We start from the raw sequence: 25478 nt of genomic DNA on the forward strand, positions 1-25478 counted from the left end.
TATGTTTCCCTTATTGCTTTAATTATGGAAATTTTAAAAATTTATTTTGAGAGTTTATTTTGTTTTGTTTACCCTTTTAAGTGTTCTTTTCTTTCTTTCGTTGACCTTTTGCATCTATTTCATTTATTTCTGATCTGACATTTATTATTTCTTTCTTAAATTTTTCAGAGTTCTATGGGATGTGGTGACAGGTTACTTGAAATCCTTCTACTTTTTAAAAATTTATTTTATTTTATTTTTTAATTGTTTATACATTTATTCAAATGCATATACATTGTTGGGTCATCTCTCCTCCTGTCCTGTCCCCCTCCCTCCATCCCCTCTTGCTACTTTCTGATGTGGACCGCAATTGCTATAAACTTCTCTGTTGTTACACTTTTCAGTAGCAATTCTATATGTTTTTATTCTGTGTTTTTAAGGCGTTTTTATAATTTCCTTCTTGATTTCTTCTTTGACTATTGGCTTTTCAAAAGTAGGTTGTTTCATTTCTGTGTATTTGTATGGTTTGCAAAGCTTTTTTAAAATTTATTTGCAGGGGTGGGGACAGGGGGAAGAAATGACCCAAGCCTTGTATGCACATATGAATAATAAAAGGAAAAAAAATTATTTGCAGTTTTATTGCATTGAGATAAGAATAGACAACATAGCTTCATTGCTTTCAAGTTTTGAGACATCTTCATGAACTCTAAAATATTATTTTATGCAAAATTTTTATAAAATGGAGGATTAGAGAACATTTCCTATTTAATGAAATCATTAAGCACTGAAGCATAACCTGCACTCCAATATTTAACAAATATACTTTTATAAAACTGAAAATCACATATGCATATCATGAATTTAATTATTTTTGTATGTGCCCAAATATAACATCCTAATATGGCATTCAAAATTTTAATACACGTAGTACATAAAGAACACTGTAAAATTTCCTCCTTCCTTATTCTACCCATTATTCATAGGTAATATTGAAATTGTCAACTTTAATATTGAATTATTAGTTCTCACGGTTTCCTTATATTTATTTTCACATTTTCAAAAGTATTTTTGTAATGTATATACATCTTTATAACTCCAGTGTTTCTTACAGAAAATTGGGAAATTGTCTGATTTCTTCTTTAATTCTCTCAATATTTGTTTTGTTCAAATATTGAAATTTTTAGTTAGGAACACACATTTATAATTCTTTAATCTTCTTAAAGTTTTAATCCCTTAATCATTAGGTCCAATACTGCTTTATCTGATAATATTCCATGTTTTTATAGTCAGGTTTTCTGATATTCATAAAATGTGCTGAAATTTCATGTGGTTGCATGTAATAAATTACACTATTTTTAATATAACTGGGTATTAAAGTTTATAAAAATGTTCATTCTATGCAGCATGCAGTTGATATTACATATACAGACCATTTAAATTTATTAGAATTGTGAGTAAGATTGTGTTGATATCTATAAAAATTCATTAGGGTAACATGTCATTCATCTCCTTTTCATCCACTTCTTGCAGTTGCAGAATGAATTGTGTAGTTTTAGTAGTCCAATAAATCTGCATCATATGCTTATAAATTGCATCTCTTTTTGTTTTAACTTGCATTTTATTTGTACTCTTGTCCTATGCCTAATAATATGTATCTTTCATTTTCTAACTCATTACAATGTTTTACTATGCCATATATAATGCAAATATGTTACTTTTACCTATTCTTGGATCTTCTGTGAAATCATATCTATATACTTTACTTCTCCACAGTTCATTGCACATGTATTAGCTTTAAAATATTAATTATTGAAAAATTTTTCAAAGAAAATACCCTTTTCAATTAATTTATATATTTCTCATTTTTTGAGTTGTCCATTTGTGTAGATTTGGGATTCCTTATGGCAGCATTTTCCTTTTACCTATCAGGCTTTATTTAACATGACATAGAATGCATTTATTCACAACAAAGTTTCTAAGTTCTGTGTTATTGAAATAAACCTATATGTAATTGACTCAACGTTTTGGTCATTGGTTACAATGTATAGTCTGTTGTGATACTGTCTTTCACATGATTAAGTTCTCTACATTCTTCATCTCAGCCTATTATTAAACCATTGTTAAAATAATGTAATTGTTGGCTAAATTGTATATTTTATAATTTAGATATAAAAATATTTACATAGATTACAAAAAATATTAGGGTACTATGTACCCTTCACTGTACCTCCCCCATCACAGAGATCTGGAATAGCTAAAGCAAAATGTCAAAACTAAGTTAGTAGAATTGGTTTAAGACAATGACATTATTCAAGTTCAGGAGGACTCAGTCAGTGGCCTAAAATATCCACTTTTTCCTTCTCTGGCTCTACTCCTCCTTTTTAGCGTTTTTAAAAAATTATTCCTTTTAGTTACATTCCTCTGCATTTCCTTGGATTCCAGAAATGATAGGACCGAGCTAAATAAATAAGCATCAATGTTCCTGGTAGTTCCTCAAAGATAAATTGTTAGCCATTAAAACTCTACTCTCTTGTTCTTCGATTTTGTAGAAGAAGAAACCTAAAACAGAGAAACATGGTGTATTTGCTAGTTTGACAAAAGGATAGCTACACAGGGAGTGTCCTTGTGTTGTTTCTATGCAAATATATATTACAATCCCAATTGGTTCAACTCTACCAGTCCTCTTCATTCTTCCCTAGTCCCTTTTCCATAGGGGTACTGGCTAGTTTAAGATTTTTGTATTCATTTCTGTACAGTGAGCACAACAACCACATTCAAGTTTTTGTTTTCCTTCCTTGTCTTATTCCTCCCATGCACGGCCCCCACTTAGTGTGAGCCATGTCCCATAATATTGCTGCATTTCTTTTAGGCCTATAATCAATATTTGAGGGAGAACATGGGACTTTTGGTCTTCTGAGCCTGTTTAACTTCACTTATGATGATTTTCTCCAGTTCCATCCATTTACCTGCAAATGACAAAATTTCATTCTTCTTCGGGGCCAAGTAAAATATGAATGCCACATTTTTTTAATTCATTCATCAGTAGTGGGGTATCTTGACTGATTCCATAGCTTAGCTATTGTGAATAGTGCTTCAATAAATATGGGTGTGCAACTGCTTTTGTAGTAACCTGAATAACATTCTTTTGGGTATCCCTGGAAGGGTTTTGCTAGGTTGTAGAGAAGATCTATTTTTAGTTTTCTAAGGATCCTACATATTATTTTCCATAATGATTGTACTAGCTTACATTGTCATCAACAGTTTATGAGGGTTCCTCATTCTCCATATCCTTGCCAACATTTCTTGTTGTTAGTGTTCTTGATGGTAGCAATTCTAACAGGAGTGAGGTGAAATCTTAGTGTGGTTTTGATTTGCATTTCCTTTATGGCCAGGGATGGTGAGAATTTTTTTGATTTTTTTTTTTATCTATTTGGACTTTTTCCTTTGAAAAAGTTCTGTTTAATTCAGTTGTCCATTCCTTTATAGGGTCATTGGTTTTTGAGGAGTTTAGTTTTTTGAGCTCCTTATGTATTCTGGTTATCAGTCCATTGTCTGATCTATAAATAACAAATATTTTCTTCCATTCTGGAGGTGGCCTCTTCAATTTAGAGACCATTTATTTTGTTGTGTAGAAGCTTTTCAATTTCATGTAGTCAAATTTTTGAATACTTTTTCTTAGTTACTTTAGTTCTACTAAGTCCTTGCCTATATCTATTCCCTGCTCTTACCTGTACTAGCTTCAAGGTTTCAGGTCTGATATTAAGGTATTTCTGGCTTCATAAAATGAGTTAAGCAGTATTCCTTCCCTTTCTATTTCATGGAAAAGTTTAAGGAATGATGGTATTATTTCTTCTTTAAAGTATGGTAGACTTCAATGAAGAATCTGTCAGGTCCTGACTTTTCTTTTTTGAGAGACTCTATTGCTGCTTCAATTTCATTGCACATTATAAATCTACTTAGGTGATTAATATTCCTTGGTTCAATTTTGAATTGGTCTTTTCATTACCATGCTTAACTCATATGGACAACTGTCTCTCAGGAGGGATATCTTTTATTGCTATAACAGATTGTTATTTTGAGCCTGTATCTTATATGTAACGTGTTTATGTTCCACTTGAGAGATCTTTTGGAGAGACCATGTGGTCACAAAAATGCTGCTACTATGATGGAGCTACCAGGTTTTCAAAGCCATCTTGCCACACACTAGGGATGAGTGATGCCATCTTGCCATCCTCTTGGAAAATTATAACTAACTCATGATTCAAATTCTCTATATTACTATAGTTTTTATACATATTATTTTTAATATATTCATCTGTTAAGGATTGGACAAAGAACAGAATATTGGTGTTAGTGATCTGTTAGAAACTACTTAGGAATATAGATGACTAATCTATTAAGGCTATTAAGAAAATTAATTTATTATTTATTACATTGATTTTTTGATAATATTATTAATGTGATTATTTTCTGTGTCATTGTGAATTTTGTGCTTTCTGTCTATGTCTTTGTCTATCTCCTGTCAATTGTGGCCACTTAATTTTTATCTTTTTATTATTCATATGCATACTTATATTTGCTATTTTTTCACATTCCTAGATCAAAACATCTGTTTGTGTGTTTGTGTTTGTGTGTGTGTACATGTCTTTAGGATGATTCTTAAGTTATTTTTATAAAGTTGATATGCACAACCATTTCAAATGTTGAATAAAGTTCTAATCCCAACCAGGCTTATCTCTACTCTACCTTATGAGAAAAGAAAACTTATGGAAAATCTCAATATGTTTCATTCTGAGTGTTAAATTTGCATTTAAGTATTTTATAATTAGGTTTATTAATGCATGTGCTCTCATACATACTGTTATGAAAAGAGAGTTAATTTAATTTTCTTCCTAAGTCTTTTAAGTTTAAGGTTGCTAAGAGTTTTATTAAAAAGTGTTATCAAAATTCTAGTTTTTTGCAAAAGTTGATTCACAATACAAATTGGGGCCCCAAAGTTTGTAGTTTTATATATGTATGATTGTGTTGGATATAGTTTAACATTTCCATAGAGAGTTTTTTAAAGTCAAAATTTAGGGGACTAATGATTGTTTAAAAACACATTTTTCTATTATCAAAATAAGATGATACAAAATTTTACCAAAACCAAACAAAAGTTCACCCTTCAGATGGGATATGCCTACTCCCTTATTTATTATTATCTTTTTAGAAAATGTACTTGCTTCCTTGTTCTTCTCAGTTTATAACCAGAATAAAATCCCATAGCCTGATACGAAAACTAACCATGAGGGATGGGTTTGTATCAGCCAAGTTTAGCATGGTGCAATTTGGTACTGTATTGGTTACAAAAATTCATATTAAGATGTTTCATATTTAACACTTAACAGGTTGTCTTCCTTTACATTGTAATCTTTTCATTTTACATGTTGATTTTTGTTTCAGCCTGTTTGCCCAGTGTATAAGAGTTCTGCTATTTTAATAGTTGGGTTGATTCAGGATCAGCATCTCATTTAGGAATCCTCATGCAGGGGTTTAAGAGATTTGCTCTCTGGAGAATGGTAAGAAGTCAGGGGACCCAGGCACTTGTTTGCACAGAGATATCTGCAGGAAGCCATTTTTAGTCAAGCCAGGTCTAGAGGACCTTTCAACTGAGACTTTCAGGATACAAGCTCTGAAGATTTTAGAATTGATCTTTTTTCTACTAAAGGGCAAAATTCCTCCTTCCCCTTTCCCTCTCTCTCTCAACAAGTCAGAATAGGGAATTCCAATCAGGAGCCTTAATGCAGGGGTGAAAGGATAAATAGGTTTCCCCCCTGCCCCTGAGAGGATTTTACCGGATCCAGACGGAGTCAATTATTCCAGGCCTCTAAAAGTAAGCAAAGTCAAAGGATTTTTAAAAAGGGGGCTCTTATGCATGTCTTCTAATAGTTAAGACTTCTAGGCTTCTGACAAAAGACAAACTCATGTCTTTGGCCAAGGCCTTCTGTTTAAGAAAAGGCAATGTAACTTTCAGTGGAATCTAGCTTCTGCTTAGGGACACTGTGAGTCTTCTTCCTGTATAGAACTTACTCATTGCTCTTTACACTTTAATTAGACTGGCACCTGCCCCAGGTACACCTGGTCCCTAATGTAATCAGTCGTTAGGGTCCTACTATAGTGACAATCCAAAAAACAGGGCCATGTAAGAGTTAAAAATAGCTACAGATATAAACATCTATCGGCAAACTAGCCATAAGATTCTTTGTCACTTTACAAAACAAAAAATTGATACTTTATCCTTCCTACTTCACCTGGCAGAAAGCTTTCTCATGCTCCTATAATTATTAATGTTTGCGTCATGCCTTCTAAATCAGATTTAGCTCTTCCAGAATGAAAGTCTTTAGGACCCAAATCATGAGGTGACAGGGCTGTCCATCTTTACAGATGAAGGGTATCTCCATGAGCAACCTACATCTCCATGAGGAAACTTGACTGTGCTGGATGATAATGCAGAAACCTTGTGCTTCTGTGAGCCCCAAGGGAAAGAAATAGGTCGGACAATTTCCCCTTGTAGGCAGGGTCTGCTGCCCCTTGTCGCCTTGAAGATGACACTGAAAATGGACCAACCCCCTCAGCAATCCCCTAAAAAATTTTTTGGAATATTGTCTTTCACGGGGAATTTGAGCAGGCTAAATTAGGGAAAGTCTGGGACTCACAGTAAAATATTGCATTTTAGATTAGCCATGTTTTGCCTCAGGAACTAACCTCACCTGGATGAGAACCACCCATGCCCCTCCCCACTCATTGATTATTGGGTGGGAGTCTCCTTGTTCTCCCTTCTGATATGTTTTCTAGGTTTGAAAAACCACCGAAGAACAGGAACATGCTCTCTTAGCTTCCAGCTTCTACCTGGGACCCACCATGCTTCCCTTTGTATTTCTCTTCCCTAACTTTTAATAAATTCCATTTATACCTACATTCCTGCCATGAATTCTTCCACACAGGACAAAGATTTTAGAAATCTGATCACAGGCTGATCACAAACTGCTATTAACAGTTCAATAATAATTTTGTCTATGTTTGCAGAAGGTCCCTCTGGTAGAAGGGCCTGTGGAATTTCTTCTTACTTTTCCTTTGTAGACTTGTCTGGTGTTTTACATGGATACTCTAATATTCCTTGTTATCAGGATAATAATATTATTTATTTATTTACAATTTCTCTTTTTCTGTCTTCTGAATTTTCTCTTTCCTTGGCTTATTTTCTTGTGTCAGTATCTATGTCTCATGTTAGAGGATTTTGGAAACTGTCCGGAGATCCTTGGTTCTCCCTTCACATTTATTTTTGAAAACAATATTTCAGAGCTCTGTGTGCAGAGGTGGGACATTCTCAGTTTTGTTTTATTGAAGAGTGATCTGTCCAGATGCTTTCATTAGAGGCCACCACAGAGAGGAATTCTGCAGTCTCCTATTTGTTGTTTTAACTGTGACTACCATTCTCACAGTTACTTTCAGATATTAACTTAATAGAAGTTTTCACCTCTATTCTGAGGATAGACTTCAAGATTATTTCTATGTTTCAGTAGAGTATCATTGGTTTCAGCTGTTTGTATTATCCCTTCACACTCTGTATTGTTCAAGGTGTCCAGAAGTGTAATCAGTAGTCCACTATCAAAGCCAGAAGGGGTCATTTACCAGATCCAAGACATGTGGACACTACCATGTAGCTACCTTCTTTTTATACAGAATTCATATTACCCAAAGATTGTCAGATTCACAAGCACTTCCATACTTCTTATTTTTTTGTTCCATTTCCTTTCAATTTCCTTAGCAATATATGTTTAATTATTGTTTAAATACACTAGTTTATGTAAGAATTTATAATAAACAGCAGCTATAAAGTGATGAGTTTATTCCATAATGTTTAACTAATAACCCTCTGTTACTTTTATAGTGTTCTCCTGATTTTTAAAGCTATGATAAATCACCTGCTTTTGACCTCAATAACATAAAATAAATGGAGATTTTACAGGGTAAATAGTACTTCTGACCATAAGAGACAGTTATTAATTCACTTGGTCATTAGCATCAATTGCTTTTTCCATATATTCCAAAATCAAGTGATTTATAACACAAAGTGCATGATTTCATCATTTGATCTTTTTCTAAATAACATGCATTAGAATATTAGGAAGATACACTAGAGTGGAAAATATATCATCCTTTTTTTATACAGCTTACACTAAGAGCATGGTAGAGGGGCAAAGAAATTATGGGGTGTGTTACAAATTTTAGAAATGTAAAATGCCATATGCTTTTGATGGCCATTAAATGCATAATATAAGATGTAGCATTATAAATACTTAATTTCCAAAGATTTAGATAAAATGAAGATAAAGGAAAATATTTTTAAAGAATTTGACTAAACAGATCCTGAGGGCATAAAGACAATATCATATCTCATTCTAAAGAAGATAAATACGACTGGATCATAGGACACAGCAAAGACACATGTATGAAGACCTTCTGGGAAGCTGCACAAGGAAAGCACAGTATGTAGTGATAGCCAACATATTATATTAGAATGTATATTTTAAGTAATGAGAAACCTTTTTACTATAGCCAGCTCAAGGATGATAAAATATATCTTCACTCAATAAATGTTAATGATGTGAGGCAAAGGGGAGTGAGGACTTATTGGCAGAATCTAATGAAAGTGCTATAAATGTAGTGCATATAGCACTGAAATGAATAAAGAAAATTTGGTGAAAAAATCTATATTGCTGTTAACTAGAATCTATAAAGAATTTTATTAGTGTGGTGGTTTATTTCATGAGTCAACTTAATTGAGCTAAGGTAAAACCAGATAGCTAGAAAACATCTTTGTGGGTTTGTAAAAGCATTTCAACAGGTTTTAACAGGGTTTAAGTGCTGCATAATATCTCAATTGGATTTGTATTTGTCTCCCAAATATAATACAAAACATGCATGAGCCATACTTTTGAATGGAAAATTGCTGTGTTATCTATCATAAATACATACTTATAATGTGGATTTAATTCCAACATTGGAAAGAAAAATCTATTCCAAATTTATCTGGTAGCTAAGAAGTCTTGAGAAAATATGAGCCCACACTTTATGTAATCAAAATTGAAACCTTATAGAGAGATTCATCTCAGAAAATAGCATAAGAAATAATACCAAAACTTAAAAAAGAAGAGGCAGAAGGAAGGACAGTTAAGAAAGAGTAGTATAGATAGGGTGAATATGATCAAAGTTCATTCTATGCATATTTTAACTATCACAATGGGACTCCTTTGCATAATTCATTTATTCTAATAATATTTTAAAGATCAATAAAAATTATGAAAGAACAGTTAATGCAGGTACTAGAGAAAAGGTTAGATCAAAAAGAATTAACCTAGAAGGTAACACCCACACACAGGAAATCAATGTGAGTCAATGCCCTGTATAGCTATCCTTATCTCAACCAGCAAAAACCCTTGTTCCTTCCTATTATTGCTTATACTCTCTCTACAACAAAATTAGAAATAAGGGCAAAATAGTTTCTGCTGGGTATTGAGGGGGGGAGAGGGAGGGGGTGGAGTGGGTGGTAAGAGAGGGGGTGGGGGCAGTGGGGAGAAATGAACCAATCCTTGTATGCACATATGAATAATAAAAGAAAAATGAAAAAAAAAAAACACCTAGTTCCTGACACATTATTGATATGGAGTCATACAATGGGAAAGATGTAAGACAAGATTCTATAATTACAAACTAGAACATATTACGGTGGACTAATGAATGGACTGGTATGGCAGGTTTTATTCCTCCTCCTTCTTTTCTTCCTAGTGCTTCTGTAACTGTAACGGTATCAAGAAGTGATGTTACAGATTTGTAGGTGTGAAGCTAATTTCTCCCACCTGGATTAGGATAGATTAAATCATGGAATTTGAAAGTTTCTTCAAAATACTTTTATAGAAACATTTTCTTGTCTGAGTCACTGTTTCTATTTGATTCATATAATTTATGAATTGATTTTCATGTGGTGTTCCAAATACTAAGACACAATTAGGATACACGTATGTTTAAATTAATCAGAAGATCTGTTTTATCCAATGAAATAAAGCTATTCTAGAGAGTTACATAGGCACATGTCAGATAAAAGCAAGATCAAAGATTATGTTAATTTTATTAGGTCAATCTCTTGTCTCCAAAAGTTTCTTCTCTCATAACATGTTTCTTTTCTTGTATTAGCATGAATACTTAAAGTCTGCATTACTCTGTCTATCATTAATATTCTACTTCAACCATAATCTGATTCTTCTTTGGCAAAGTTGAAATATTCAAAATCTATTTTTATTATGTATTAGTTTTTCAATGTATCAAAGAATTAATACAACTCATTTCCTGTACACAACCTTAATCTTTTAAAAATAATTCATTTCATTTTCTCATTTTTCTCATTTTTCATTCTCTTCTTATTCACTCCATTTTAAGTTTCATCTTCTCCATCTACTAAGACTATTATGTTTTTATTTCTCATAACTTCCATGTTGAAAAAAACCCAAATGATCTTTCTGCTACAATATTATACAACTTCCCAACATTTGTGAATTAGAGACTGCTCATATGTTTTTGGAATACAATATTTTATTCATTTCTAGCACACCACTTCTTTCCCACTATTTTCAGCTTGTGATATTACTTATAAATATTGGTAAAAACATAGAGCAATTCCTGTTTCCCAGTTTTTGCTATCTATATTATTTTCAAATCTTCTACATTATAATTTTCAATATATTCAAAATACATTCAAATTTCTATCACTAATCCCATGAAACTTGTGTATCCTATCCTCTACTCCATGTATTTCAATTGTGAAATATCATATTTTTGCAGATGTGCTCCTTTCTTAAATGTTCATTTTGATTAACAGTACCCTTACTCACTTAATTGTCGTAGCTAAAAATTAAGCCATTTTGAGATAGCATCTCATTTTAGAGGAATGTGTATGAAGAAAGATGTTTTCATGAATGCATATTTCATTTTTGTAAACATTTTATCAGCTTATAATAGTTGTATAAGGGGCTTCCTTGAAATATTTCCATATATATGGTTATAATATATGCCTGTTTGCTTCATTCCTTCCATTATTATTTTATTTTAAGTTATTCAGTTATCTATGTGTTAATAACAAAGCTATGTCTGTTAATTGCATACACATATGTTAGAAGCCTTATTTACTAAACAAAATATTCTAGATCTTACAACTACTTTAGTTTATTGTGACTATCAATATTTCAATTCAATATAACTAGATTCACTAATCTGTTTCATTTTTTTCATGTGCAAATCACCAACTAAAGCCTGACTCCCATTTGAATAATAGGTTTTGTTTGTTTTATTTCTTGACAGATTCCAAATACTTTGCAGTAAGTATTACTTACTTACAAACTAGAACATATTATGGTGGACTAATGAATGGACTGGTATGGCAGGTTTTATTCCTCCTCCTTCTTTTCTTCCTAGTGCTTCTGTAACTGTAATGGTATCAAGAAGTGATGTTACAGATTTATAGGTGTGAAGCTAATTTCTCCCACCTGGATTAGGACAGATTAAATCATGGAATTTGAAAGTTTCTTCAAAATACTTTTATAGAACGTATAAAAGTATACTTTTATACTAACTGATGAGTGTTATCATGGTCTTTGCCTTTTAGGTAATATTTTACATTCTATGACATGAGTATGAATAATGTTGGCAATATATGAAAGACACATTATCTCAAGAGTTCAAATTGACTCATGTTTTAAGTTTGATTTTGGACACCCAAATGAAACAGAAATTCTAGCAGTTTTCTTGGTTCTCCCTTCACATTTATTTTTGAAAACAATATTTCAGAGCTCTGTGTGCAGAGGTGGGACATTCTCATACTACCTGCCTATTTGGTAAACTACTTTTCAATATAAAGATTAGTACCTTTTTCTGTTTTGGAATAAAATGTCTACTATAGAAAAATTGAAATTTTTTTGTGATTTTTGAATATTTAATGTTATAATCTCTTTTGTTACAGAGCATAAAATTTGCATAGAATTTAAGTCAATCACTTCAGCTTTGAGTATAAAGGATGGTAGATAAAGACAAAAACGGATTCCCCAAATCTCTCACAGAAGACCCAATCATCAGATGTCAAGCTGTGAATCTGTGAAAATAACTGCCTATGGAAATTTTCTAAAACAATATATCTATCTTTCATTGGTAGAGAGCTTATATATCAGAATTCCCTTGCAGATAGGCAAATTTTGGGATGGAGTAATTCAGGCAACATGAAAAAAAGATCATAGCTCAGAGAACCCTGGTACCCAAGCCACAGTTTCCATGCAGGAATCTGCTTAGCAGAGGCAAATTTAGTGAGGGAGAGAGTTGGACAAGGCAATTTCATGGTTCCTCATAGGAAAATAGCAAAAATACCCATAGGTTGGCAGCTCTACACAATTATGTAACAGTAGACCCACTGAATAAGGTGAATTTAAAATGCAAAATACTTAAGTGGGTCCCCACTTACTGAAAACTCAAGTTACCACAGGTGCTTGGCTGCAACAAGCAGTGAGCAAATCTGAGGATTTAAAAGGTACCAGCCTGGGAAGTTCCAGGTCTTAGAACCATAAGATCTGTGTGGAAGACTGCCAGCAGAAGCAGACATAGAGAGATCAAGGTTTTGAATGGGATTATCTGAACAGCAGCAGAAGGTTCAGAGGTGATTTTTCCCCTTTTCAAGCTACCCTTCCCTGTTCACAGAACAAGTGGCCCTTATGTGTTCAGATATCTCTGCATTTCAACAGGAAATCTCACCCCCCTGTCTACATAGGCCACACAGACTCAAAATAACTCAGGGGGGCAAAGCCCTTTAAGAGAATTGGCCTGGAAAGTGTCAATCAGGCTGTCTCAGGTGCCCTCCCCTGAGGCTTCTGCTATACCTTAAGTTAAAAAGGTACAACTGCCTTCCTGAAGCTATTCCTATAACAATCAAGGAAACAAGGACTAACATGGACAAACAGAGGTGATACAGTGAAACCTTTCTCCAAGAGAGACAAGTGTTGGTTGCTTTTGTTTGTTTATCATTTTGATTTGTTTTGCTTTATTTATTTATTTTTATTTATCTTTTTTCCCCCGACATGTAATTGTTTTGTTTAGTGATTCTCTCTTTATACTTTATTATTTTATTTTTTTAAATAATTCTTTTTTAACATTTGGTTTCCACCTGCTGGAATCATTTTTACTTTTTCTCATTTTTAATCCTTAGTACACAAACAATTCTCTCTTTCTGTGTTATAAATATATAGTGCTATCTCATAATATTATCCTGCCCATAGGCAGTTGGGTTGGGTCAGCAAATTCCTACCCCCAGCTCCCTTTTACTTCTCAACATGCTGCAATTTAAAACCTGTCTGTGACTAGATGTCTCCAGATGCCCTGAGAAGTGCAAAATACACATTGGAATTATTCCATTATTAGCACTGAAAAATATTTTATTTATCTATTGAATTACAAAATCATACATACACTTGATTGTTAGTCAAACTGTGATCATCAGAATGACAGCACTGATATGAAAATGAGGTTTCAAAACAAAATTCTTAGTCATTTCCAAACATACTGAATTTGAATTTGCTTTTTAAAAAGAATTCATGTGGTTTATATGTACATTAAAATTTTAAACACTTCCTGAAGTACCATGAATAAATGTACTTGAATAAATATTAAATTCAAATCTAAAATGTGGAACTATCACACTGGTGTGGTTGCTGTAGGATTCTAATTTACAAAGTAATAAGCATGTAGTTTTCAGGTGCATAAAATAGATTGTTTTATTGAAGAGTGATCTGTCCAGATGCTTTCATTAGAGGCCACCACAGAGAGGAATTCTGCAGTATCCTATTTGTTGTTTTAACTGTGACGACCATTCTCACAGTTACTTTCAGATATTAACTTAATAGAAGTTTTCACCTCTGTTCTGAGGATAGACTTCAAGATTATTTCTACATTTCAGTAGAGTGTCATTGGTTTCAGCTGTTTGTATTATCCCTTCACAGTCTGTGTTGTTCCAGGTGTCCATCTCCAATCACTTCTACAATGCTTCCCTCTACTATTGTCAACGTTCAGGCTTATGTTTAGGTTTTGGTCTACTTTGAGATGATTTTTACACAGGGTGAGATGGGGATACAGTTTCTGTCCTCTACATGTGGTTATCCAGCTATCTCAGCACATTGGTTGAAGAGACTATCTTTTCTCCAATGTTTGCTATGGACACTCTCAGAGGGTACGGGATTTACTTCTGCATCTTCTACTCAATTCCATTCATGTAAGTGATTATTTTTCCAGTATCATGCTAGTTTTGTCACTATGGCCCTGTAGTTTGAAATCAGGTACTTTGATTCCTGCAGTATCATTTTTTTGTGCTTCATATTGATTTCATTATTTGGGTCTTCTATAGGATACCATGAAAATGGTTGCCACAGGGAAGTTTGCAGTTAAAAGTGCCTCGGTTATAAAATCAAAGAGATTTGTACTAAATATCTAATGATTCACCTCAATGTCTTACACAAATAAGAGTAAGCCAGAATATATAGGGGGTTTTGGTAACAGCAGGTGGGAGGTAGTAAGGAAAGGGGGTTCAGTGCAAAAATTTGTACACATGTATGTACATGGAAAAATGACACCAATTGCAACTATTCCAGGAATGAGAGGGAGAGGGTGGTAAAGGAGTGTGGTGGAGAGGGCTAATTGAAGTATGATATATTTGATAACTTGTAAGAACTTTTATAAATGCTACAATGTACCCCCACCCAGCATAACAATATAAAAAGAAAAAAATAAGGGTAAGCCAATCTCAAAATAAATAGAAGAAAAGAAATGGTAAGGATCAGAGCTAAAATTAATGAAACAGAAAGAAACAGAACAAAACAAAGGACCAATGAAACAAAGAAATGTTTTTTGAATGAATTGAACAGGATTGACATACTCTCAGACGAACTAACCAAGAGAAAGAGAAGATTCAAATTAATGGAACAAGATATAAAAAAGCTGATATTACATCAGATACCATTGGAACACTAAACATCATTATTAGGGAATATTTTGAAAAATTACACTCCCATAAATTGGAAAAACCTTGATAAAATGCATGAAATTTTAGATATATATATATCACCTGCCAAAGTTCAATAAGGATTATATAAAATCATAAGTTGATCACTAATTAGAAATTGGATTGAAATAGAAAATAGAAATTAAAATACTAACAAGAAAGGAAAGTCCAAGGCAGGACAGAATTACTGCTGAATTCTGCCAGAATTGAAAAGAAGAACTAACACAATGCTCTTCAAACTATCCATCACAAACTCTTAAGTTGATACAAGAAAGAGTAGGAAATACTCTGGAGTTAGTAGGTATAGGTAAGAACTTTCTCAATAAAACCCCAACAGCACAGCAACTAAGAGATAGCATAGATAAATGGGACCTCATAAAACTAAAAAGCTTCTGTACATCAAAAGAAATGGTCTCTAAACTGAAGAGAACACCCACAGAGTGGGAGAAAATATTTGCCAATTATACATCAGACAAAGGACTGATAACCAGAATATACAGGGAACTTAAAAAACTAAATTCTCCCAGAACTAATGAACCAATAAAGAAATGGGCATGTGAACTAAACAGAACTTTCTCAAAAGAAGAAATTCAAATGGCCAGAAAACACATGAAAAAATGCTCACCATCTCTAGCAATAAAGGAAATGGAAATTAAAACTACACTAAGATTCCACCTCACCCCTGTTAGAATAGCCATCATCAGCAACACCACCACCAACAGGTGTTGGCGAGGATGCGGGGAAAAAGGAACCCTCTTACACTGTTAGTGGGAATGTAGACTAGTACAACCACTCTGGAAAAAAATTTGGAGGCTACTTAAAAAGCTGGACATCGATCTACCATTTGATCCAGCAATACCACTCTTGGGGATATACCCAAAAGACTGTTACTCCAGAGGCACCTGCACATCCATGTTTATTGCGGCACTATTCACAGTAGCCAAGTTATGGAAACAGCCAAGATGCCCCAGCACTGACGAATGGATTAAGAAAATGTGGTATCTATACACAATGGAATTTTATGCAGCCATGAAGAAGAACGAAATGTTATGATTCGCTGGTAAATGGATGGAATTGGAGAACATCATTCTGAGTGAGGTTAGCCTGGCCCAAAAGACCAAAAATCATATGTTCTCCCTCATATGTGGACATTAGATCAAGGGCAAACACAACAAGGGGATTGGACTATGAGCACATGATAAAAGCGAGAGCACACAAGAGAGGGGTGAGGATAGGTAAGACACCTAAAAAACTAGCTAGCATTTGTTGCCCTTAATGCAGAGAAACTAAAGCAGATACCTTAAAGCAACTGAGGCCAATAGGAAAAGGGGACCAGGAACTAGAGAAAAGGTTAAATCAAAAAGAATTAACCTAGAAGGTAACACCCATGCACAGAAATCAATGTGAGTCAATGCCCCGTATAGGTATCCTTATCTCAACCAGCAAAACCCCTTGCTCCTTCCTATTATTGCTTATACTCTCTCTACAACAAAATTAGAGATAAGGGCAAAATAGTTTCTGCTGGGTATTGGGGGGGGGAGCGGGAGGGGGTGGAGTGGGTGGGAAGGGAGGGGGAGGGGGCAGGGGGGAGAAATGAACCAAGCCTTGTATGCACATATGAATAATAAAAGAAAAAAAAAACTATCCATCAAAGGAAAAAAAAAAAAAGAACTGTACCAAACTGATTCTTTGAACTCAATGTTACCCCAGTACAAAAATGGACAAGAAAGAAAAAAAAGTGTGAATTTCCTTGAAGAATATTGCTGTAGAATTCTCAATAAAATACTTGCAAACTGACTTCAACAATACTTTAAAAATACCGTACACTATCATCAAGCTAGTTTCATTCCAGGGATACAATGATGACTTATATATGAAAATCAGTAAGAATAATAGGGCACATAAATAGAATTAAGGATACAGATCACATGATCATCTAAGTAGATGAAGAAAACTTTGAAAAAACTCAGTCTTTTATGATAAAATCATTCAAGAAACTTAATTAGAAAGATCATAATTCAACCTAGTAAATGCTATATCTAACAGACCTATGCCCAACATTAAATGGAATAGATAAAAATTGAATAAATTTCCTCTAAAAGTGGAATAAAAAATGTTATACACTCTCTCTACTCTAATTCAATAAAATGTTCAAAATTTGGGCCAGAATTAAGCAGTAAGAGAAAAAAAATGGTATACAAATAGAAAAGGTAGCAAAGTATTTCTGATTCAGATTATATGGTCCTATACTTACAAGATCTGAAAAACTCCACCAGAAGACTCTTGAATCTGACAAACACATTCAACAAAGTAGCAGTATAAAAAATAAATATATATAATTCTGTAGCTTTTGCATACAGCAACAAACTTCCTGAAAAAAATAGTCATGTAAACAATCTTACTCACCATATCCTCAAAAAAAAAAAAAAAAGAAAAAAGAAAAAGAAATACTGGGCATATCTTAACAAATGATTTCAAAGCCTCTATAATGGAAAATGTAAAGCAATGATGAAATTGTAGAAGACACTAAAAGATGGAAAGACATCCCATGTTCATGGATTGGCAGAATTAATATTGTGAAAATGGCTGTATTACCAAAAGCAGTTCACACAGTCAATGCAATCTAATTCACAGCTCCTATGTCATTCATTACAGAAATAGAAAAAAAAACTAAAATTCATATCAAACCATCATAATTTGAATTTAAACACTTGAAACTCCATGGTTGTATTCCATTTTTTAGCCAACATTTCATATTTTCATTATAATTTTTATTTTCCATTTTTCTTCCTTGACAAAGGAAGGAAGAATAAGATACAAAAATTGGAAAAGGGGGAAAAGAAAAGAGAAAAAATTGAGTGTGTGTATTTGAGGAGAGTGAAAGAGAAGAGAGAGAGAAAGGAGAAATGACAAGCAAGAGGGAGGAAGGGACAGAGAGAGAAGAAAAATGAAGGAGGAGGAGGGAAGAAGAAAAAAGAAGAAAGCGAAAGAAAGAGGAGGAAGAAGGTATAGAGAGAAGAGAAAACTGAGACAGGAAGAGAATAAAGACAAGAATCATTTGAAGCAGATATAAATGCTTCTGGTATATGTCAATTGTCAGTGTACATTGAGGGTTGTAACAAGCATGAGAAAATGGGCTGTGACTCATATGCAGAATATATGAGTACTAGAGTTATAATTTACATATTTTTGAACTTTTGAATGAATCACATTTTAGTATCTTATTTCTGTCTTTGTAACAACTTTAACACTTGAGCCTTACAATATATGAATTTTTAAAACTAAAAATAAACATAAGTCAGTATCAGCTATTTATAGAATGTCCCGTCTTAATATCAGGATTAGCTCATTTTATTAAGATATCAGTAACTCTATTTTTGAGAAAAAAAATAAAGTCAGTAAGTTAGTGTTTGCATATAGAAACAAGTTCAGTTTGATTATACAGATCCTATTTAAATTGCATGCTGAGTAATTGCTCCATTAATTTGATGAATGTAGACAGTAATTTGTGATGATTTAAGCTTCAGAGATCTTTTTTTCTCTCAGATACATAGGGTTTGTTTTACTTTAATTACTTGGATCATTGCCTTAATTCCTCATTTAACATTACTTATAAAAAAGACCTTCTTATTCCTAAAATATTGCCTTTTTAATGAAGTTCTTTCTACTACTGACTTTAACCTTTAAGCTCACCATGTTATGGCACTATATTTAAATATCTGCCTTAACAAGTACATTTGACATTTCTCCAGAAAAAAGAGAGAATAGGAAGAAAGTGAATTGAGCTTTGTCTCTTCAATTTCAGATTTCTATTTTACTGTTACATAATTTCTCTTGGAATGCTCTCTCTCTCTCTCTTTCTTTTTCTCTCTCTCTTTGTTATGTGTGTGTCCTTTTCTTTCTCCCTTTGACTTCCTTATTCTCTGTGTCACCCCTCCCTCCATTCTGTTGCATTTTACAATTAAGTTCAGAAAAAATTCAATTATATAAATACATTTGGATTTTATTTGCTCACTTCTTATTATTTTCTAAGCTATGACTTATCTTTTTTTTTTTAAGGGACTCTTCTTTTTTTTTTCTTTTTCTTTTATTATTCCTATGTGCATACAAGGCTTGGTTCATTTCTCCCCCTGCCCACACCCCCTCCCTTACCACCCACTCTGCCCCCTCCCTCACCCCCCCTCAATACCCAGCAGAAACTATTTTGCCCTTATTTCTAATTTTGTTGTAGAGAGAGTATAAGCAATAATAGGAAGGAACAAGGGTTTTTGCTGGTTGAGATAAGGATAGCTATACAGGGCATTGACTCACATTGATTTCCTGTGTGTGGGTGTTACCTTCTAGGTTAATTCTTTTTGATCTACCCTTTTCTCTAGTTCCTGGTCCCCTTTTCCTATTGGCCTCAGTTGCTTTTAAGGTATCTGCTTTAGTTTCTCTGCATTAAGGGCAACAAATGCTAGCTAGTTTTTTAGGTGTCTTACCTATCCTCACCCCTTCCTTGTGTGCTCTCGCTTTTATCATGTGCTCTTGGCTGTTTCCATGACTTGGCTATTGTGAATAGTGCTGCAATAAACATGGGTGTTCAGGTGCCTCTGAAGTAACCTGTGTCACAGTCTTTTGGGTATATCCCCAAGAGTGGTATTGCTGGATCAAATGGTAGATCGATGGCTATGACTTATCTTAATAAGTGTACATTTTAGTTCATAAATTGCTCTTAGTTATTATATTAAAAATAATTGAGCTACATTTATTTATGTTTAAAATGTGATCTTTTATTTCTTTTGTTACAAATTAAAATGCCTGTATATTTTTTTTTGTTTTTTTTGGGGGGGGTATAGTGTTTTTTTTTTAATTTCCTTTATTCATATGTGCATACAATGATTGGGTCATTATTGGGTTATTACCCCACCCCCTCCCTTTCCACCACCCTCTCCCTCTCGCCACCACCCCCTTGATTCCAAGCAGATACTGTTTTGCCTTTATCTCTAATTTTGTTAAAGAGAGATTATAAACATTAACAAGGAGGACCAGGGGTTTTTGCTAGTTGAGGTAATGGTAGCTATATAGGGAGATTCCTTGTTTTGCTTCCATGTACATATGTGTTACTTTCTAAATTGATTCTTCTCAAACTAACCTTTTCTCTAGTTCCTAGTACCCTTCTCCTATTGGCCTCTGTTGCTTTAAAGTTTCTGCATTAGTTCCTTTGCATTGAAGACATCAAATACTATCTTTTTTCTGAGGGGGTTACCTACCTATCCTCATACCTCCCTTGTGTGCACTCACCTTATCATGTCAAAGTCCTATACCCTTGTTGTGTTTGCCCTTAATTTAAAGTCCACATATGAGGGAGAACATACAATTTTTGTCTTCTGGACCTGGGTCACCTTGCTCAGGATGATGTTCTCCTGTTCCATCCATTTACCTGCAAATGATAAGATTTCATTCTTCTTCATGGCTGCGTAAAATTCCATTGTGTATAAATACCACATTTTCTTCATCCATACATCAGTAGTGGGGCATCTTGGCTCTTTCCATACCTTGGCTATTGTGAATAGTGCTGCAATAAACATGGGTGTGCAGGTGCCTCTGGAGTAACCTGTGTTGCATTCCTCGGGTATATCCCCAGGAATGGGATTACTGGATCATATGGCTGGTCTATGTTTAGATTTTTAAAAAGCCTCAATTTTTTTTCCAGAGTGGTTGTACTATTTTACATTCCCACCAGCAGTGTTTAAGCGTTCCTTTTTCTCCACATTTCACCAACACCTGTTGTTTGTGTTTCTAATGACGGCTATTCTAACAGGGGTGAGGTGGAATCTTAGTGTAGTTTTGATTTCCATTTCCTTTATGGCTAGAGATGATGAGAATTTTTTCATGTGTTTTGTGGCCATTTGAATTTCTTCTTTTGAGAAAGTTCTGTTAAGTTCACTTGCCAATTTCTTTATTGGCTCGCTAATTTTAGGAGAGTTTAGTTTTTTGAGTTTGCTCTATATTCTGGTTACCAGTCCTTTGATGTGTAGCTGGTAAATATTTTCTCCTACTCAGTGGGTGGTCTCTTCAGCTTAGAGAACATTTCTTTTGTTGAGCAGAAGCTTTTTAGTTTAATATGGTCTCATTTGTCCATGCTTTCTCTTAGTTGTTGAGCTGCTGGGGTTCAACTGAGGAAGTCCTGGCCTATGCCTATTACTTCCAATGTATTTCCTATTCTTTCCTTTATCAACTTTAGAGTTTGGGCTCTGATATTAAGGTCCTTCATCCATGTTGAGTTAATACTAGTGCAAGGTGATAAACATAGATCTAATTTCAGTTTTTTTCAGATTGCTAAACTGAAAAAAATTGATTGCTAACTGTTTTCCCAACAGTTTTTGTTGAAGAGGCTGTCTTTTCTCCATCGTATATTTTTGGCACCTTTGTCAAAAATGAGGTGGGTATAGTTGTGTGGATTCATATCCAGGTCCTCTATTCTGTTCCACTGGTCTTCATGTCTGTTTTTGTGCCAGTACCATGCTATTTTTATTGCTATTGCTTTGTAATATAGTTTGAAATCAAGAATTGTGGTACCTCCACTATTGTTCTTTTTGCTGAGTATTGCCTTGCCTATGCCTGGTCTCTTGTGTTTCCAACTGAATTTTAGAATAGATTTTTCAATCTCCTTGATGAATGTCATTGGGATTTTGATGGGAATTGCTTTGAACATGTAGATTGGTTTTGGTAGTATAGCCAGAAAATGCCTGTATATTTTGGACCCTCAAAATTGATACAAAATAGAGACTTGTAGTTTAATGAAATGTAGAATGGGGGTTCATTAAGACTCCCACATAAGAATATTTTACTCTGTATTAAATTTTACTTTAAAGTGACGTGCTTACATTCCATTATTCTTCAACCATATGATATACAGTTTAATATTTTTACCTTAGAAAATTTGTATTGCTTTCACTTTCTGCCTTGAACATTGATAAATTTTTATGCATTGAGAACTCAAGTACTTAATTAATTTATATATAATTATAATGTAGTAATTAACAATGAGAAATCAACAGAAGAACTTACAATGTCAACATATCAAGTTGACAGGATTGCCTTACTACATATATACTTTATGTCAAAAATTTAAGTTGCCTTTCAATATCTTCTTGTGATGTCTATCTTATATCCATATCACCAAATTATTTGATGAAAACCTGTAAATATATCCATGACCTGAGTAATTTTCCATCATAGTTTCATCTTCACCATTAAAACCTCTTAAACAGAACATTACAATAGTCTTCCAACTGACTGATTTATTTTCAAATATATCAGATGTTTCACATAAGCTCTACAGACAAATATCCATACTATAGAGTAGGAGTCAGTGATGTTTTTAGCTCTGATTTCATATGATAATATTGGGTGTTGACATAAAAAATTATTTTGTTCTAAAATTGATAGCTATTTGTAGCACTAGTAGAAGCTGGAATTACTTATTCTGTTGACCCCCATATCAAGGAAAAAGCTCAGGGAAATGCTCTCATAAAATATTTAACCAGTAAGCCTAGAAATTCTACAGGTTGGCAAGTCACACACTCCTAAAAAGTTTGTTATTGGGAAATGTCAAACCGACATTCTTTAAAACAAAGAGGAGAGGGATAAAAGTAATTTAAATGATTAAGTTATTATAAATTTAAACCAGGGATGTGCTGTTATGCTTTGGTATAACAAAGATACTTGGGAAAGGAGATTCACAAACATTCAACTACATCCTGTGGACACATTTTCCTTGTCTTCTGTATTTTCTGTACATTACAACTACCTCCAAACTTTAGCTTACAACAATTTTGTTCTTCTTCCTCAGTGGAGCCTGGCACTTTGTAAGTTGCAACTTCTTTTTGTGTACATTTTATACCAGCTGGTCCTCTCACTTCCCTATTTCCCTTTTCAGGCATTAAATAGCCAAGGTGTCCTTTTGAGATAAACAGTCTGTCCATGGTGTAAGGCCAGCTTCCTCCCTCTAGGCATGTGTAGTCCCCTGCTGAGGGATACCCTGCCCACCATGCCCTGTGCTTTCTTCAGTCACAGATAATCCCTCAAAAACATCCAACTAGAAGTTTTCTTCCCTTCATCATTTGTGGGTTTCTGAAGACTGGAGCTAGGTTTTGCTGTTAAATTGGTAATGTTGACTGATTTGTTTTTTTCACCAATTCAGGAAAAATCAAACATTTCTAATGTTTTCTCTCTCTCTCTTAGAGAGACTTCCACAGCTGAAGTGAGAAGGGAGTGATGAGATTCAGAAGGAAAATGTTCCGAATTCCTTAAGATTATCAGGTGAAAAAGAATCCTTATAAGAGGACCGCCTACCATCAGGAGTCTTCAGGGCAGCTCTGGCTGCAGACAGCAGTGGTGCTCCCTCTTGAACAGCTGCAGCAGCATGGCATGTCTACTGCTCTACCTCCTTCTGTTCAGTTCTTCTCTTGGAGTGTACAGAAGTATGCTGCTGTTTTATTTTTAACTTTTTTCCCTTTGCTGAGGAACTTTTGGTGTTGAATGTACTAAAAGGAGGTCTTTTGTTGTAGATATAGCAGAAGACAAACTGCATTTCACTAACATCTCCTTAGATACACCTTCACCTTGCATTTGATCTTGGGTGACTGTTTCACCTACAGTATTTCTTTGCCAACTTATTTCTTCCTTTGAAACATTGTTCATGGAATTCTGGGGGCTAGATTGATTGAGGTCACTGGATGATGCTGATGAGTGGAAGCTATTTGTCATAGACAAAGCTGAGGAAATGCAAACATCACTTTTAATTTCATTAACAGATCCTCCCCATTTCCTTTTCTGGTTAAAACATCCTGATTTTCCACATAGACCATCAGAAAATGAATGTATACCACCAGCAAAGGATTCATCTGAACACAATGAATTCTGCACAGAGAGATACCTGGGTTCTCCTGAGACTGCTCAGAAACATAGGAAGAGGTAGAGGAAAGATTTCCCTTTTCCTCCTTCATCTTTTGTAATCTCTTTTTTATGGCATAGTGGTGATTACTAACTTTAACTGTAGGACCATACATCCATGGGCCACAAGACTCAAATAAGAGAACAGAGACATCATCTAGAGTTGTCTTTTGACTTTGTAGTTCTTCAGGCATTTTCTCAAATTTCTTTTGAAGTCTTCTATCATTTTCTGGTGTTCTAGGAATAAAATCTTTGGGTTGCATGCTCTTATGCTTTTTCCTAATCAGGCTTGGTAACCAAGTCTTTGGTATTGACTGCAGGGAACAAGGACTTAATAGTGTGTGCTCAGCTGTCTGGCATTTTTCAGCCCAGAGCACTGAGACAAGCTTATTCCCTCTGTTCTGGGGTTTGTATCAAGTGCTCTGGTAGTCACATGTAAGTCATGTGATTTGCATGTTTGTTGACTCTTTGAAACCTTTGCTTTTATTCACAGGTTGGTTTGTAAATGTCTTTCAATAATTTTCTGTTACAGTGAAAGACCATACATCAACATAGGCCCCTACATCTTTCAGGATGGCCATGACATGCATTTGTTCCTGGGGGTCAGACAGGCACCTCTTCATTCATTATATATTACTAAAGATCATTTTCATGTAGATTGCCAAAATCAACCTCGGAACTTAATTGCTGCTCATAATCTAAAAGTCATTAAAGGCAAATAGTAACATGTATGGTGTGAAAAAAATTTTCCCATTATAACTAATTTTTCTTCTTACTGCTCTAATCACAATAAAGATCAGCTTAATGTACCAGAAAAAGAAACACAATATTGAGAATAACATCATCAGATCCGTGAATTTAATAAGAATTTGAGTTTTGTTTTGTCTATAGATTTTAAATTAAAACCTAATATCTTTTCATCTAGCGTTAAGTACAATTGCTAGGCTTCAATTGACCATAGTACTATTATAACTTACTTGTGACATTCACACACACAAACACACACACACACACACTTCTGAAAGTAGGTTTCCTCATAGATCCTTATGCCTGAAAGTTACTTGTGAATGGTGTAAGCTTTAAAGCCACAAGTGTGAAAACAATGTTGAAATACAGATGCTGAAAATGTAAAGAACACTCATGGGAAAAGATTGAAACTATATTCAGACTGCTAAGTCAAGCAAAAATGTACTTAACCATGAATTTCATAGTACATATGAAATAATTATTATCCTATTCATCACTTAGAAACTACATAATTGTCTTCAGTTACTGTGAGATCTCATTGATGTCTCTGCCTACATGGCTTATTTAAGAAACAGAGATTGAGATGAAGTTAACTTTAGTTTTACTTATGAGAAATATTTGCTGGAAGAATCAAAACTGAAAATAAAATTGGATTCATGATAGCTAGTCCATTATATCAAACTAT

The 25478-nt window shown here is 34.0% G+C and overlaps 1 pseudogene; it reads right to left on the reverse strand.

The window, feature by feature from the left end:
- Positions 1–23593: 23593 nt before the first annotated feature.
- On the reverse strand, positions 23594–24627 carry LOC141423164 (microcephalin pseudogene; annotated as a pseudogene).
- Between the last annotated feature and the right edge of the window lie 851 nt (positions 24628–25478).

This window comes from Castor canadensis, chromosome 5 (assembly GCF_047511655.1).
Source record: "Castor canadensis chromosome 5, mCasCan1.hap1v2, whole genome shotgun sequence".
Classification (NCBI taxonomy): Eukaryota; Metazoa; Chordata; class Mammalia; order Rodentia; family Castoridae; genus Castor; species Castor canadensis.